At 43.1% G+C, this 15274-nt stretch overlaps 1 protein-coding gene across 2 annotated transcripts in view; it reads right to left on the minus strand.

Annotated features, from left to right (window-relative positions):
- pdzd2 (PDZ domain containing 2) overlaps positions 1-14537 on the minus strand; it is an 80131-nt gene extending 65594 nt beyond the window's left edge. The window contains exons 1-2 of one of the 2 annotated variants that reach the window (XM_063489220.1): positions 14249-14537; positions 653-743 (exon numbers count right to left, since the gene is read on the minus strand). The gene's annotated coding sequence lies outside the window, so the exon portion shown is untranslated. The remainder of the gene's footprint in view (positions 1-652; positions 744-14248) is intronic. The other variant, XM_063489221.1, reaches the window with a different exon arrangement.
- Positions 14538-15274: the final 737 nt, after the last annotated feature.

The following is a 15274-nucleotide window of genomic DNA, read 5'->3' on the forward strand; positions in this document are numbered from 1 at the left end:
GCGGTCAGATGCAGGATATGCACGAGATCAACAGCAATGAAATGATTGTGATATTTCACACACAGTGACCTGGGTGATCAAATCTTCAGTTAAACTGGCTGAAGTCAGAAACCAGCTCAGCCAGCAGGATCTTCAGGGGCCCATTCACAACAAACTGCTCCCGAGGAATCTGGGCTGACACTGCATGTGCACACTTAGAGCTGAGCGTAGCCACATCTGTGGCAGATATAGACAAAAACGCAGGCTACCATGAGACCACACTGTAATGACTATGTAGAGCCTGGGCTTCAAATAAACTGCTGGGCTTTGTGGCACCATCTGTGTCTACTATTCCTGTACACACAAACAGTGCCTGCCCTGTCCTGGCCTGAGCTGAACCGTGGGCTGGAACAACTACTTTAAATGTCCCGGGGTGAGGGTATAGTACAGGGTGCATGCTTTAAAGAGACAAACTGCAGTTACAGTCTTGGACTCCTCATTGACTGACAGAAAGCCAAAAACGATACAGGATGGGTTTCATTTGCTTTTGTACTTCAACAAACAGATCACATTTTCACTTGTTTAATAAAGGACAAAGATAAGTGGTGGAGTTTAAGACTCAGTTAACAAATGACTGGTTGAATGCCAAGTTGCCAGATCATCACAGCCTTACCAGCTCTGCTTCCAGCAAGTGCAGAAACGTAGCAGCTCCTGGGCATTTACAGGATCCTTGAGTGCATCCAGCGTACGTGAGCACAGGAAGCCTGAAAACAACGACAAATGCAGCTGTATCTCTTTGTACTGACATCACATCTGCATTTGTCTACAATAAGCCCGTGTGATAGGCTACGAAGGGTTTGTAATCTTCAGACTGAAGTTTGAGAGGAGAACAGGATCATTTGCTGACACACTTCAGCTAAATAACAACAGCATTAACATGACATTTCCAGTAATGACCTAAATCCTCCTAAATGGAGCACTCCCCCCCCCCTCCCCCCGCCATAATCTCTGGCTCAGTGCTCCACACAGCACGATGCTGCCCATCTACAGGACTGCTGGCTCAGCACCCACAGTCAAACTGGTGAAACACATCACACTGACCCCGTGTAAACTGACTCCACATCAGCCCTGTTGCACATGTCAGTGATCATTAGAACGTGATAAAGGAAGCAGCTGGTGATACTCTGGAAACTGATTTTTACAAATAGAATTTTTTTAATGAGGAAGAAGCTGAAAGTGAAGTCGATCATAGAATAGAGACCTTATAGAAGGAGCCTTAGCTCTACATGAAGCCCACTCAGAGCTCATAGAGACATCTCTGTTGGTGTGGAGGTGTGTGCTGATGACTGCGGTTACTCGTTATGTACTTGGGAAAGTCACACATTGTTCTCACTGCTCTGTGTGTTTCATTAATCCTTAAAGACACTGGTCAGCCATCTTGGTAACGCCAATGGACATCTACATATCAGCTTGCAGGCCCATCCCATCTAATGACTTGAGAAACAGCCATAACAGTAATGTCACTGGTACATAAAAACTGCATGCATAGGTGTACATCTCCAGGTAAACATGATAAGAGCTACTTATAAAGTTTGACTGTAAAACTATCTCTCTCCCAGACACTTCAGTTCTACTCTCCATCAGCTGGGAGCTCTACCAGTGTGAGTGTCACACAGCTGAAGATGGACTCTTTGGTACCTGGTCTGGTTCTTATATAACACTTTTCTACTCTACCTGAGCTCTCACAGCACTTTGTACAGCTAGCACACACTCTCACACTATGATGGATGAATCAGGAGCAGCTTGGATTTAGTAGCTGTAGAGTACCCAGGGATCAAACCACCAGCCTTCCTGACTGTAGATGACCTACTCTGCCTCCTGAGCCGCCCTGCTGGGTGCAGGGATGGGTTACACACAGCTGCCACTTCTGTTGTTACAGTATTTTCCTACAGACTTCTGTTTGGTTTATTCCTCTTTTATTTCTTAGCTAACGTACAACAAACATCTACTGTGGAATATTTCTAGAGGTTTGTGCATAGTCACAGTTATATGACTGTGGGTGCTGTGTGATACGACCACAGTCTCATATCCTGGTATATGATATTTCTCCTCCCGATAACCACATAGATCACAAAATAGTGCATTTTCTGTCAGTTCTGTGAATCTCGGGCAGCTCGACCTGTGTGAATGATTCAGCTGGGCGTTGAGTACCTGGAGTCGAATGTTTTGACCAATGCATGAAACTGTAACGGCCGCCATTTTCTTTGTATTTCTTACACGGCGTGCTGCGGGGAAAAGCCTGTTCTAATGTTTGAGGTTTATTTGGAGCACCTGACGGCTCGTTTTCCCTCTCGTCTGTAAACTCTCTCCACGCTCTGTCACGTGATTCTTGCATAGGTGGTAGAGGTTTGTCATGTTTGAGTGGAGGTGGGGCCGCGTTGTGCCATATTTGCAGAGTACAGTTTTCTGGTCCGTGTCAGACTTTTCATAACCAAACCGTGTCCATGCTACAGAGGCAGCCCCTCGTTTAGGAGTAAGGTCCTGAATGTGTTTGGACTGGTCCTTCTGTTTGGAGCTAACTGGTTCTGCCTCATCTTCACTGGTCATGCTGGGACTCTCTGTGCCTGCGTCCACATGTCGACCATCCAAACCATGAAAACATATTGCTGTAAGCAGTTTATTTTGTGACACCACGAAACAAACGACAGCGTATAATTTGATCGTCATACCACACAGCCCCAGGCAGAAACACTCCATACCTCACAGTAAACATCGCATATTTAGAGTAAGCTAGAAGCAGCTTGAAGTGACTGTTGTTGTGAACTGGTACCATATAAATAAAACTGAACTGAAATCAAGTCTGGGATCATTCTTTGAATTTGACAGTTTTTCTCTAAACTGCAGGCGCTCACACTAAGACTTGGATGGATCAATAAGCTACTTTCTAATTAAACTGTTCATAACATTTACAAAACAGCTGATATTATTCTTCATTTGAGTCTCCAGTGAGATACCCACTGTGGGGTTCAGAGGAGAAGTCTGAAATGTGCTCATTAATGGAGTCGAGGTGAGCTCAGTATTATTCAGACTGTTGGTTGAAGCATTCTTTCTGTCCATCTATAGTTTGGAAACAGGGATTAGTTGGTTCTGTGTTCCAGGATGACCTACATGCTTCACCCACCCCCACACCCCACTCTTCTTCCAGGCACCATATGGCCAAAGATTAGAAACAGCCTCATTTCAGTGGATCTAAAGTGCCACATTGTTACAGACTAAAGGAGAAACCCACAGTATCACTGTAATCTGGAGCACACACAGCTATGACACTATGGCAGGTCTCTAACTGTCTTCCAGGATACCCATAATTCAGTGCTGCTCTGTGTGGTCTGCCAGTTCAGTTTCTTCATCGGGCACTTCACTCGTACATTAAATAGTTAGTCTGTGCACACAATGACCCGAAGTTTGAATTGGATGAAAAACATATTTTTTCTTCTGGATTTAATTTCTCTGTTGTTCTCCACTACTGTTATATTGTTGGAAATGCCATATTAAATTAAACAGAGGCCAGAGGTCGCAGGGGCAGCAGTCCACACATCCCAGGCCACCTCCTGCACCTGGGAACCAAGGTGTTCCCAAACCAGCAGAGAGACATCATCTCCCATGCCCAGAACACCTCAGCTCAGAGGCACCAGGAGATGAACCACCTTAACTGGCTTCTTTAATGAGGAGCAGCTCTACTCTGAGCTCCTCCTGAAGTTCTTCAACCTACCTCTAAGGGAGACCCAGCAACAACAACAGTCACCTCAAGGTGATTTATACTGTAAGGTAGACCCTACAATAACACCAGAGGGAAAACCCCAACAACCATATGGCCTCCTATGAGCAAGCCACCCACTACCCAGAGCTTGTGGCCATAGGTGATGGTAGGAACACAGCAAGTAAATTTACAGGTTCCCTCTGCACGTTCTTCGGTAGGCTGGTAGAACATCTGCATCACTGCAGGTGCTAACAAGAACCCAAGATACTTAAACTCCACTCGAGGCAGCGGCTTGTCCGTGCACAGAATGGCCACAGCATAGATGAGGCGCTGTCTCCCTCCAAACCCAAGCAGCCACAGGAAACAATCACTGGATGCATGTCGCTTATTTACAGACTAGTGAGGAGGAAGCAACACAACATGAGTGTCAACACTTCAGGGTGAGCCGAGGCCAAAATAATCAACACAACAAAGCTGAGCTCTGACGCCCACACACACGGAGAAAAGAACCACAACACAGTCTCACCTGCTTGTCCTATTCAAAGACAGGAGAAAACGATTTATTACGAGTGACGGTCGCTCACCCCTACCCACTCCACTTCCTCCACTGTTACACAGCACCTCAGCCGGTGGCTGATCAGGTGTTAGGGGAAGCGTGCGAACCTCTCAGCACTCCAGGCAGGCTGGTCCTTTAGCCAATAGTCGATACATTCGTCCAATCGCCCAGCCTTAGTGTAGCTTCCCCTGGGTATAACTTGTGTTATGGGGTCTGGTCATTAAAGTCGACTGTGTAAGACAGTCTATCAGCCTCTTCATGTAAACACTTCCTGGGTCTCGTTTCAGGAGCTCGTAAGTATTTTTCTCACTGCGCAGTGACAAAATGTTCTCATGACAGTCTTTCTGGTTTAAACTGTGCACCTACCCTTGTCTGCTGGAAGGATGATGATGTTGTTGTCATTACTAAGTGATGTGAGTGCCTTCCTCTCCTCCATGCTGATGTTGGATGCTGGGGGCTTTGCATTGCTGAGACAGGCCCACGTTTGTCTCTGCGTCACAGCAACGTTCAGCCCTTTTGCGAGGATGTTTTTCTCTGCTTGGCTGAGCTGTCTGCCAGATACATTTTTCACCCACTTGTCCACATCCTCGGTGTGGCATCCTTGTCCTTTCTGCTCACTGAGGACACTCTTTTTCGAGTTTCCAATGCACAACAAGTAGGTCAAACTTCCTTTGCTGCCTGGTCTTAGACTTTTCATGCTGTGCATGACGAGCCCTCTACGTGAATTCAAGCACCTTTTAAAGAGTACTCTCATCTAGAAGCATAGTAAGCATACCCAGAGATGTAACCACATTAAGCCAGTATTAAAATCACTTTATGAACTAACAGAAGGACTTTAAAGGCGTGTTGAACTGGGAGCCAATAGAGCATCTCAGTGATTTGGCCCCTGGTACATCTCTGACTTGCTCACTGACTATAACCTGATTAGACTTCTTAGGTCAGCAGTTTTTTTAAGTCTTCCCTGAATCAGTCAGTGTGCTGAGGAGGCTTCAGTTCCTGTGGGCCTGTTCACAGCTGCCTGCTGACCTGAGGTCAGTTATAACTGTGGCTGAAATCAAAAACAGACTCAAGTCCTTTTTTATTCTCACATGCCTGTACTTAATAACTCTGTGTGTGTGTGTGTGTGTGTGTGTGTGTGTGTGTGTGTGTGTGTGTGTGTGTGTGTGTGTGTGTGTATGTTAACTTATGACTAATAACATGTGCCATATAAAATAAAAACCGACACTGACATTCAGTTAGTTGTAGTTCCCTTTCTTATTTTTTAGCTTCAGCTCTGTAATAAAGCACACAGCACAGGACACAGTGTGTTTGGCTGGACAGGGCCACTGGAACATGCGGGGATTACAGATATTTATTGTTTCAGGCCACGCTGAGCTGCTGTCAGCAGTTTATGTGAGCTGTGTGGGGACCGAGCAGAGCAGGCTGCGTCTGTGTACAACTACAGATATATTAACCTCCTGTATTCATACAAAAAGCATTCTATACACAACACCCCGTGATGACAAAATGCTTCAAATTGTTACAAAGTTATGAACATAAAAAAGTAAAACTATAACATGTATATAGTATATATGTAGTATAGTATGACGATGGCTAAGCAGACGGGCAGGAGAAAGAAAAGGGATGTCTCTGTTTATGTCCAGAGCCCAGACTTGAAGCTAAGTGAACATCCCTGAGAGACCTGAAAATAACTGTGCACTGATGCTCTTCACCCACCCTGATGGAGGCTGAGAGGTTCTGCAAAGATAAATGGGAGAGACTGCTCAAAAATAAACTGATCAGGCCTCATCGGAGGAGCTACTTGAGAGTGTGGTGGAGCTCTCTCCGACGCTGGATCATTGCGTGACTTCACGAGAAGCAGGGAGACGAGAGGACAGCAAGCACGGGGTGCTCAGACACCAAGGAGCGGGGAGAAGGGACACTGACACTGGGAAGAGGACACGTCACGGGAGTCGGGAGTGCACAGAGGATTTATTGTTATTTTCCTTACCACTGTAAATAAACGCACTGCTTGTACATAGAGCACCGCGCCTGGGTCCTCCTTCCCTTCACATCCCCGCGGTCTGCCAGCCAGACCGTGACACTTTGTGACTATTGGACTGCATCGAATATTCAAGTAAAAAGTTAAATGTAATCCATTTTGGAATAACTGTTAATGAGCTGCACGATACTGCCACGTAATAAAACTGAAACATGTTTTTTCCGAGGGATGGTGCATCTTTGGCTTTCGAAGCAGCTGCTTAGAGTGGTGATGAGCCATGAGTAACAGTAACTCATTAGAAGGAAGAAACATACCTTCCACTTATACGTGCTGCTGCCTGGAGCTGCAAGCAGCAAAAACACTCTTCTATGTATTTTTTCTCTATGCTCAAAAATAGTATTGTAAATTTTCTTGACAATTTTGTGATAATTTTGAAGCTATATTGCCTAAACCTACATCATAGCCTGGTTGTACTCAGGAGTGGGTTTAACCACCCTAGTCAGGCCAAAAAAGGAAGAAACTGAGATTCTGGGTTCATCCCATTTTCAAGAGAAGGCAGCACCATGGAGAAGTTCATGGTTTCTACGAGCTGAAGCTCACGATCGCTTTCATACATATTGCAGGATGTCAGTGGGCGGTTTGAGCTCTTGTTAGCAGGATGGGACCACAGTCGAGGAGTCAGAGAAACCATTTCAGAGAATGTGAGCCATTCTGTGACACAACAACAGCGCTTTGTGTCATCACTACACAACATTGTGATTGGTCAGATGTTTATACACATCCAAAACATCGAAACATTGAACTTGATGTGAAAAAATAAATGCAGAAAATTCGTCCTGCGTAATGATTCATTCAGTGTGAACGGCTGCTTCACGAACAGATGAGTCAAAAGAAATTTTAACGCACAAAAACATTCACACAGATTTCACTGCTGATTATTAGAGATAGGTTGATCATATTTAAGATTGAAGCATTAATTAATGGCAGGACTTCTTTGAGCAGTTTTGTAGGAATGGGGTCTAAAAGACACGTTGATGGTTTGGAGGAATTAATTATTGAAGTTAACTCAGAAAGATCAATTGGAGAAAAAGAGTCTAACTTAACATCAATGGTACTAAAAGTAGCTGTAGATAATATTACATCTGTGGGATGATTTCGAGTAATTTTTTCTCTAATGATTAAAATGTTATTTGTGAAGAAGTTCATGAAGTCATTACTAGTTAACCTCCTTTCCTTTGTGGGAAATTCCCACAAAACGCTACGTCCAGATGAACAGATTCAACTTTTGGAGATTTACTTTCCTGGATGATTGAGAATGCATCAAGACATTACTAGTTAACGTTAAAGGGATGGTTGGCTCGACAGAGCTCTGACTGTTTGTCAGCCTGGCTACAGTGCTGAAGAGAAACCTGGGGTTGTTCTTATTTTCTTCAATCAGTGATGAATAGTAAGATGTTCTGGCTTTGCGGAGGGCTTTCTTATAAAGCAACAAACTATTTCTTCAGGCTAAATGATGATCCTCTAAATTTGTGACACAGCATTTCCTCTCCAGTTTACAAGTTATCTGCTTTAGGCTACGTGTTTGAGAATTATACTACGGAGTCAGGTACTTCTGATTTGAGGCCTTAGTTTTCACAGGAGCTACAGTATCCAGAGTCGTACGTAGTGAGGAGGTAAAATTATTTACAATATAACTGAGAGAAAAGAGACTTGTATTTTCTTACAGGAGGATTTATTCGTCCTTCAACATTTATGTGAACCAGTAATGGTTCTTAGACTTGTACACTTGTTCGAACTTGCATTCTAACCTAGAGGCAACCAGGTTTCTGTTCCTCGAGCTTCGACTGGTGCAAACTTAACAACACACACAAGCCTCCATGTCAAACCTTTATACAATAATCACATGTGTAGCTGCATACACAAAGCTTTTATCTGCAGCAGTTATTCACTTGTTCATACTGATTACTAATAGATCCCTTCCTGGTTCAGGATCAGTTAAGTAATGGGAATATTTCTTGCTTCCCATGCAGGGCTCTACGGTTGCACTGGTGCTCGAACGGCTGGTTGCACCGGTGCGACCTAGGATTGTTTTAGTCGCATGCCAAAATATTTTTTTATGTGAACTACAGCAGTGTAACTGAGACCACAGGGCACAGAACTACTAACTCTGAAACTACATTGTTATTTGAACTACAGACTGGCTAATGACTACCATAAACCTTTATATAAAAGAAAGAAGTACAGTAAGCAGCGCACTGTGTGAAGTCATGTATGTAAACTTCAAGTTTAGCCTTTTGATGGTTGTCAGGATGAGTTTTTGAGCCTGTTAACCCAGAGTCACCCCAACTGATCCATTATGGTCAATTCTGATATGAAAAAATGACTTGAGATCAGGAGAGCAGCTGACCCTGCTGTTAGGAATTTGAGGCTCGTCTTACTTGATTTCTGGTTCTGCTGCTTCTGTGCTGAGCTCTCATTACCAATGCAGCTCAGGCTGTTTGCTCTACACAGTGATAGGGAAGCAGCTGAGGTACAGACAGGCTTTATTTAACCCTCCTGTTATGTTGAGGGTCCAACTGACTGTTTTGTTATTTGAAAAACATTTTTAAAAATAGTTCAAATTGCTTTTTTAACATGAAATTTCTTTTGCTTGGCTTAAAAAGTGTGATCAACATATAAATGGTCCATCTGACATATCTGTAACCCTGCAGGTTCATATTACATAGATACGGTTCAAGTCCGTTTGACCTGGCAGTCAAAGTGGAGGCTAACGGGGTGAGCCATATTTCACTTCAAACACACACATACACACACACACACTGACCTACTGACCTCATGTGTAAAGTGATGTTATGACGTTTGATGCTCTCTGGGCCAGCTCCACCCACACTGAATGTACACTCAGCAGGAAACGAGCACAGTACATAAGGACTCTGCAGTGGAGACATTACACTCTGCAGCCTGTCAGTTTATTACCAAACAGGCAGCAGAAGTAAAAAGCTGAGAGTCCAGCAGGCTCTGGAGCTTTGATCACAGGGTGGGAGATTCGTCTGAGGAGGATGTGGCTGAAGAACATCTTGAGGTCTGATGATTCAGATTATGAACCAAATGAGGAAACTGCTATTCATATCCCTCCAAGGACAACAATATTATCAAAAAATGGTTAAATATAGTGATCTTCATCCTGAGATACACATCAGGCAAAAATGTCTGCACGAAACACAATAAGAAACGGTGCCAAGTCCCACTAGTGTGGCAGTGACTCGTGTAACAGACATTGTCACAAAACAGAAAGTCATTCTGAAAACAGCTAATCTGAAGAGACGGTGTATCTGAGGGAGAACTGACAGGACGGATGTTTGGGAGTCCTGGCTGGGTCTGTGAGTCAGCAGCCAGTCTGTGGGATGCAGAACACATCTCTGGAGACTTTGTATTTTCTCTCAGTAATCTGAAAATTGAGATACGAATGTTCAACATGCTGACAGCTATTATTACTACATTTTAGAAAAGTCAATATCATGGAAAACATTCTGTTTTGTATGCAGGACTTTACGAATGTACATTAAAAATGTTTTAATATACTTTTTTTATGAAAAAACGAGTTATATATCGTCATTGAACCATGATCTGTAAGAGCTACATTGCATTAAATATTGATTGAAATGTTAGTAATGGAGTTAATCATGACAAATAAAACACTGTTTATGGGAATATTTTGGTTTCTGACACTTTTGGACGACTAACAATGACCTGTGTCAAACTGACCCACACATATCATTGTTGTACCTGAGAACAGGCGGATCAGCAGAAGTACAGTACAGTACTTGTGTTAAAAAAGTATTGTTCTGAAATCTTGAACAAGCGTGCAGGCTGTGAAATGTACTCACAGTCAGAGAGTGAAAAGCAGCTTTTCTGAAGCTGTTTCTACTATTTAGTCCAAAGCTAACTGAGCCTCACGCTATTAATAATAAGAACAAAATAATATTAGTGCAAACTATTTCTTGACTTTTCGTCACACCTAAGCAGAAAATGTAGCATATTTAGTGCATTAGTACAACATTAGTTGTAGTGAATCAACAACAATCATTTCTGCTGTGAGCTTCACTGTGAGCCTTCGTCCTGCTCTAACCTGCAGTGTTTTCATGCACCCTGTAAATAACACACAGTTTGTACACACTTCAGGTTCATATGACATTTTGCATCATATACTGATCCAGTATATAGTATATTAAAGGTCGCTCTCATATAAGCTTTAGATTTCAGATCGCATTGAGCAGCCCTCACCTTCAAACCGAACCTCTCTCCCTCCCACCCCTTCCTGTATTTCTCCTTTCAAAAACACTTCTGGATTGTTCTGCCCCACTTTAACTCTTAGTACAGCGCTACAAATGATGCATAAGTTAAATGTTTTTGCATCTTTTTGATGGCACGCAATGATGTGAAATAAAAACCTGCCTCAAACTTCTTAAAACAAAAGTAACAAGCTTGTTCTGATTATCTAACGTAGAACAGATACTGGAGTCTTTATGCTGATGTGCTGATTAATGCATCAGACCAGAACTTAAAGATCCTGTCTGTCACTGTGCGTCATGTTTTATTACCGGCTGTGGAAATCGTGTATGTCACTGTTCTCTCTGCTACTGCTAAATGATGTTTTCTGTATATCCACAGCATAAATCCACAGACCTACTGCATATATCCACAGGCATACATCCACAGACCTCACACATCCACAGACCGCACATATCCACAGACTGCACATGTCCACAGACAGCATATATCAACAAAGAGCATATATCAACAGACCGCATTTATCCACACACCGCACATGTCCACAGATAACATATATCCAAAGACTGCACATATCCACAGACCGCACATATCCACAGACACAGTATATACCTACAGACCGCACATATCCACAGAAAGCATAAATCCACAGACCGCACATATCCACGGACCGAATAAATCCACAAACCTCATATATCCACAGACCTCATATATCCACAGACCGCACATATCCACAGACAGCATATATCCACAGGCATACATCCACAGACCTCACACATCCACAGACCGCACATATCCACAGACTGCATATATCCACAGACCGCATATATCCAATGATAGCATATATCCAAAGACACAGTATATATCCCCGGACGCACATATCCACAGACCTCATATATCCACAGACACAGTATATACCTACAGACTGCACATATCCACAGACACAGTATATACCTACAGACCGCACATATCCACGGACAGAATAAATCCACAAACCTCATATATCCACAGACCTCATATATCCACAGACCGCACATATCCACAGACAGCATATATCCACAGACCTCACATATCCACAGACCGCATATATCCAATGATAGCATATATCCAAAGACACAGTATATATCCCCGGACGCACATATCCACAGACCTCATATATCCACAGACTGCACATGTCCACAGACAGCATAAATCCACAGACCGCACATATCCATAGACAGCATAAATCCACAGACCGCACATATCCACAGACAGCATAAATCCACAGACCTCATGTATCCACAGACTGCACATGTCCACAGACAGCATATATCAACAAAGAGCATATATCAACAGACCGCATTTATCCACAGACCGCACATGTCCACAGATAAAATATATCCAAAGACTGCACATATCCACAGACACAGTATATACCTACAGACCGCACATATCCACGGACAGAATAAATCCACAAACCTCATATATCCACAGACTGCATATATCCACAGACAGCATATATCCACAGACCTCATATATCCACAGACCGTATATATCCACAGACCGCACATATCCACAGACCTCATATATCCACAGACCGCATATATCCACAGACCGCACATATACACAGACAGCATATATCCACAGCATGCATATATCCACAGACCGCACATATTCACAGACGGCATATATCTACAGACGGCATATATACACAGACAGCATATATCCACAGACCGCACATATCCACAGACCGCACATATACACAGACAGCATATATCCACAGACCGCACATATACACAGACGGCATATATCCACAGACCACACATATCCACAGACCGCATATATCCACAGACCTCACATATCCACAGACCGCACATATCCACAGACCGCATATATCCACAGACCTCACATATCCACAGACCGCACATATCCACAGACCGCATATATCCACAGCATGCATATATCCACAGACAGCATATATCCACAGCATGCATATATCCACAGACCTCACATATCCACAGACCCATATATCCACAGACAGCATATATCCACAGCATGCATATATCCACAGACCTCACATATCCACAGACCCATATATCCACAGACCTCACATATCCACAGACCGCATATATCCACAGACCGCACATATACACAGACAGCATATATCCACAGCATACATATATCCAGTTTCACATGCATACACAGTTTCTCGATAAATCGATGTCTCCTTGGCCTGGTTCCTTCTTATCTGTGTGTTTATGTGTAAAAACCACATCCAGTCTAGCCTACGCTCTCCCAACATTATACAAATGTTTGTTCCCTGAGTCAGAACACAATAAAAAACAACAACATTTAAATATTGCTGTGTTTCTGGAATAATCCACAGAATGAACTGAAATGATCAGAAATAGTTACAATGTGAGACTTTAGCTGTATTTATATGAGCGAGCGAAAAGCTCCTCTGGTTAGTGTGACTGTTTATAATGTCATTGTTGCATATTATTCCTGTGTCTGTGTGGAATATTGCATTTGTTATATTGTTATGTATCGTATTTATGTGCTGCCCTCTTGGAAACTTTGATCTGGATAAATAAAGGATAACAATAAAAATAACAGAAAATTCTATGTACAGTTACCAAGTACTTGTATTTTGTTACTTTTGACCTCTGTTACGACGCAGTTCAATTTCAATTCACAGCAACTACAGCTGCCTCGAGGCGTTTTACATACAGACGCACACAAAGTCACTCTAATTTGGAACCTGGGAAAAACATCCATAATATCTGCAGTATCAGTACCAGGTCCAGGTATTGCAGATTATTTGTTTTGTTTTTTCCCAGTGAAGCCCACGATGTGTCCTCTCATACATCAGAGGAAATGACATGAGACATGTGACATGTAGCAGTGAAATGTGTTTGCATGGTTTCGTATACAACATGTTCATAATCATACTGTACATATTTCACATGCTCTGCTCAGCTAAGTATTACTTGTGTGGCTCGTGAGGGTGGTAGGCTGTGAATGTTGGATGGCAGTCTCTACACTGAAAAGAAATCACATTACTTCTTAATGAGGTCATTTTAAAATTGGAGCCAAAAGAGCTTGAAAGCAACAGTGAATGGAGCTGAGAGAGCAGAGAGCACTTTAAGGAATCACTCGGTGTGTCTGACAGACTGATGGTCAGTAAACACATCAAAGAGACATTCACGCTTTTTGCTTTTAAATTATAAGTTCAAGAAGAAGAAAAACAACAACAACACACACACACACACACACACAGTGTTGTTGTTGAGGTTATATAGTTTAACCTTCTGCTGTTATCTACATGTATCTAGATACACTACTACCAACAATAATAATAATTATCATTATTATTATTATGCATTAACACAAAACTTTTTCTAAAGAAAACGTTGCTGGTCAGATTGGTTGGTTATGGTTGATAGTTAGTATCTGAAAGTCTTCAATAACGTGACTTATTTAGTTCACAGCTGTCCGCATAATGCGTAATAAAGTGAAGCGCTCAGACGGTCCGGGGCTGTGCAGCCAAGCACGATACTGCTGATGCTCGCTGTTTTCCAGCGTGTCCCTACTCTGTGAAAGCGACACACTCGCAAAGGCTCAGTCATTGCTGTGTTACCGTCCACGTCTCTAAACGTGTACTCGCGGTGTGAGTCAGTGCGAAGATAACGCAGAGCTACTGTACCTGTGGGCTACACTGTGTTCCTCTAAGGCTTCCACTTCCAGCTCGAACAATCCTCCGTGTTTTCAGCGGGTTTTTTCCTCTTTTCCTTTTTAAAGAGAGATGAAAGCCACGCTTCACAGAGCGCCTGTGTGCAGGAATAAAGTGGCGCAAAGCTTCCTGAAGAAAAGCGGCTCCAAACTTCAGAAGTCCCGATGTCCTCTCCGGGAACACCGAGGGGAAAAAACACAGAGACAAAGTCAAACTTCAGCCTGCTGAGACACAGTCACGGATGGTTTGGGTTCGGGCTGAACTGTCACTCGGCTGCCCCACTCCCCACTGCACACGGAGGGTGGAGTCACGTCCAGATTTGTTGAGGTGGTTCTTTTGCGCCCAGCTCCTCCCCCCGTGGTCTCCCCACTACGTGTTGTCCATCACATCGTGTGATAACTCTGCAGTAGTAATAATAATACTATGGTCTGTCAAACTGCGCTCTCCCAACTTGAACTTGTTACAACATGAAGCAGGAATTAGCAGATGTTAGTATGCTGTTCGGTGTTTCCACTTTCTTTACCGTTAGAGTTTGGTAAACGCTGCCTCTGGTTGTCTCCAAGTTCAAATGAAACCAGCCATACTGTATACGGGAGTGTGCTTATTCATCTTGGCTGCTATGATGCCACACTCATGGACATCTCTCTAACATTGTAACCTTTGTTTTTCACCTCCTTTAGTGCACTGGTAGACCTGGGCTTTCAATGTTCTTCTCAGACAGCACACTCTCACATTCAACATACAACCATGTTAAAATCATTTATAGAACTCTACAGAGTACAAAAAAGTACAAAAAACACCTTAATGCTTCCTTCTGAATTAGGGCGATATAGGTGGCCTGTGTTGCATCTCAAATGATGCATTTCATGTCAGTACAATTAGAAAAAAGACTTGAAAACATACGACTTGTTGGAAGGGTTGCCAGGCGAAGCCTCTTCTGTCTAAAGTCAGTGTGGTAGCACAGCTTAGGTTTGCAAAGCTGCAAAATGAACAACAAAA

The sequence above is a fragment of the Pelmatolapia mariae genome, linkage group LG12 (genome assembly GCF_036321145.2).
Source record: "Pelmatolapia mariae isolate MD_Pm_ZW linkage group LG12, Pm_UMD_F_2, whole genome shotgun sequence".
NCBI classification, from domain to species: domain Eukaryota; kingdom Metazoa; phylum Chordata; class Actinopteri; order Cichliformes; family Cichlidae; genus Pelmatolapia; species Pelmatolapia mariae.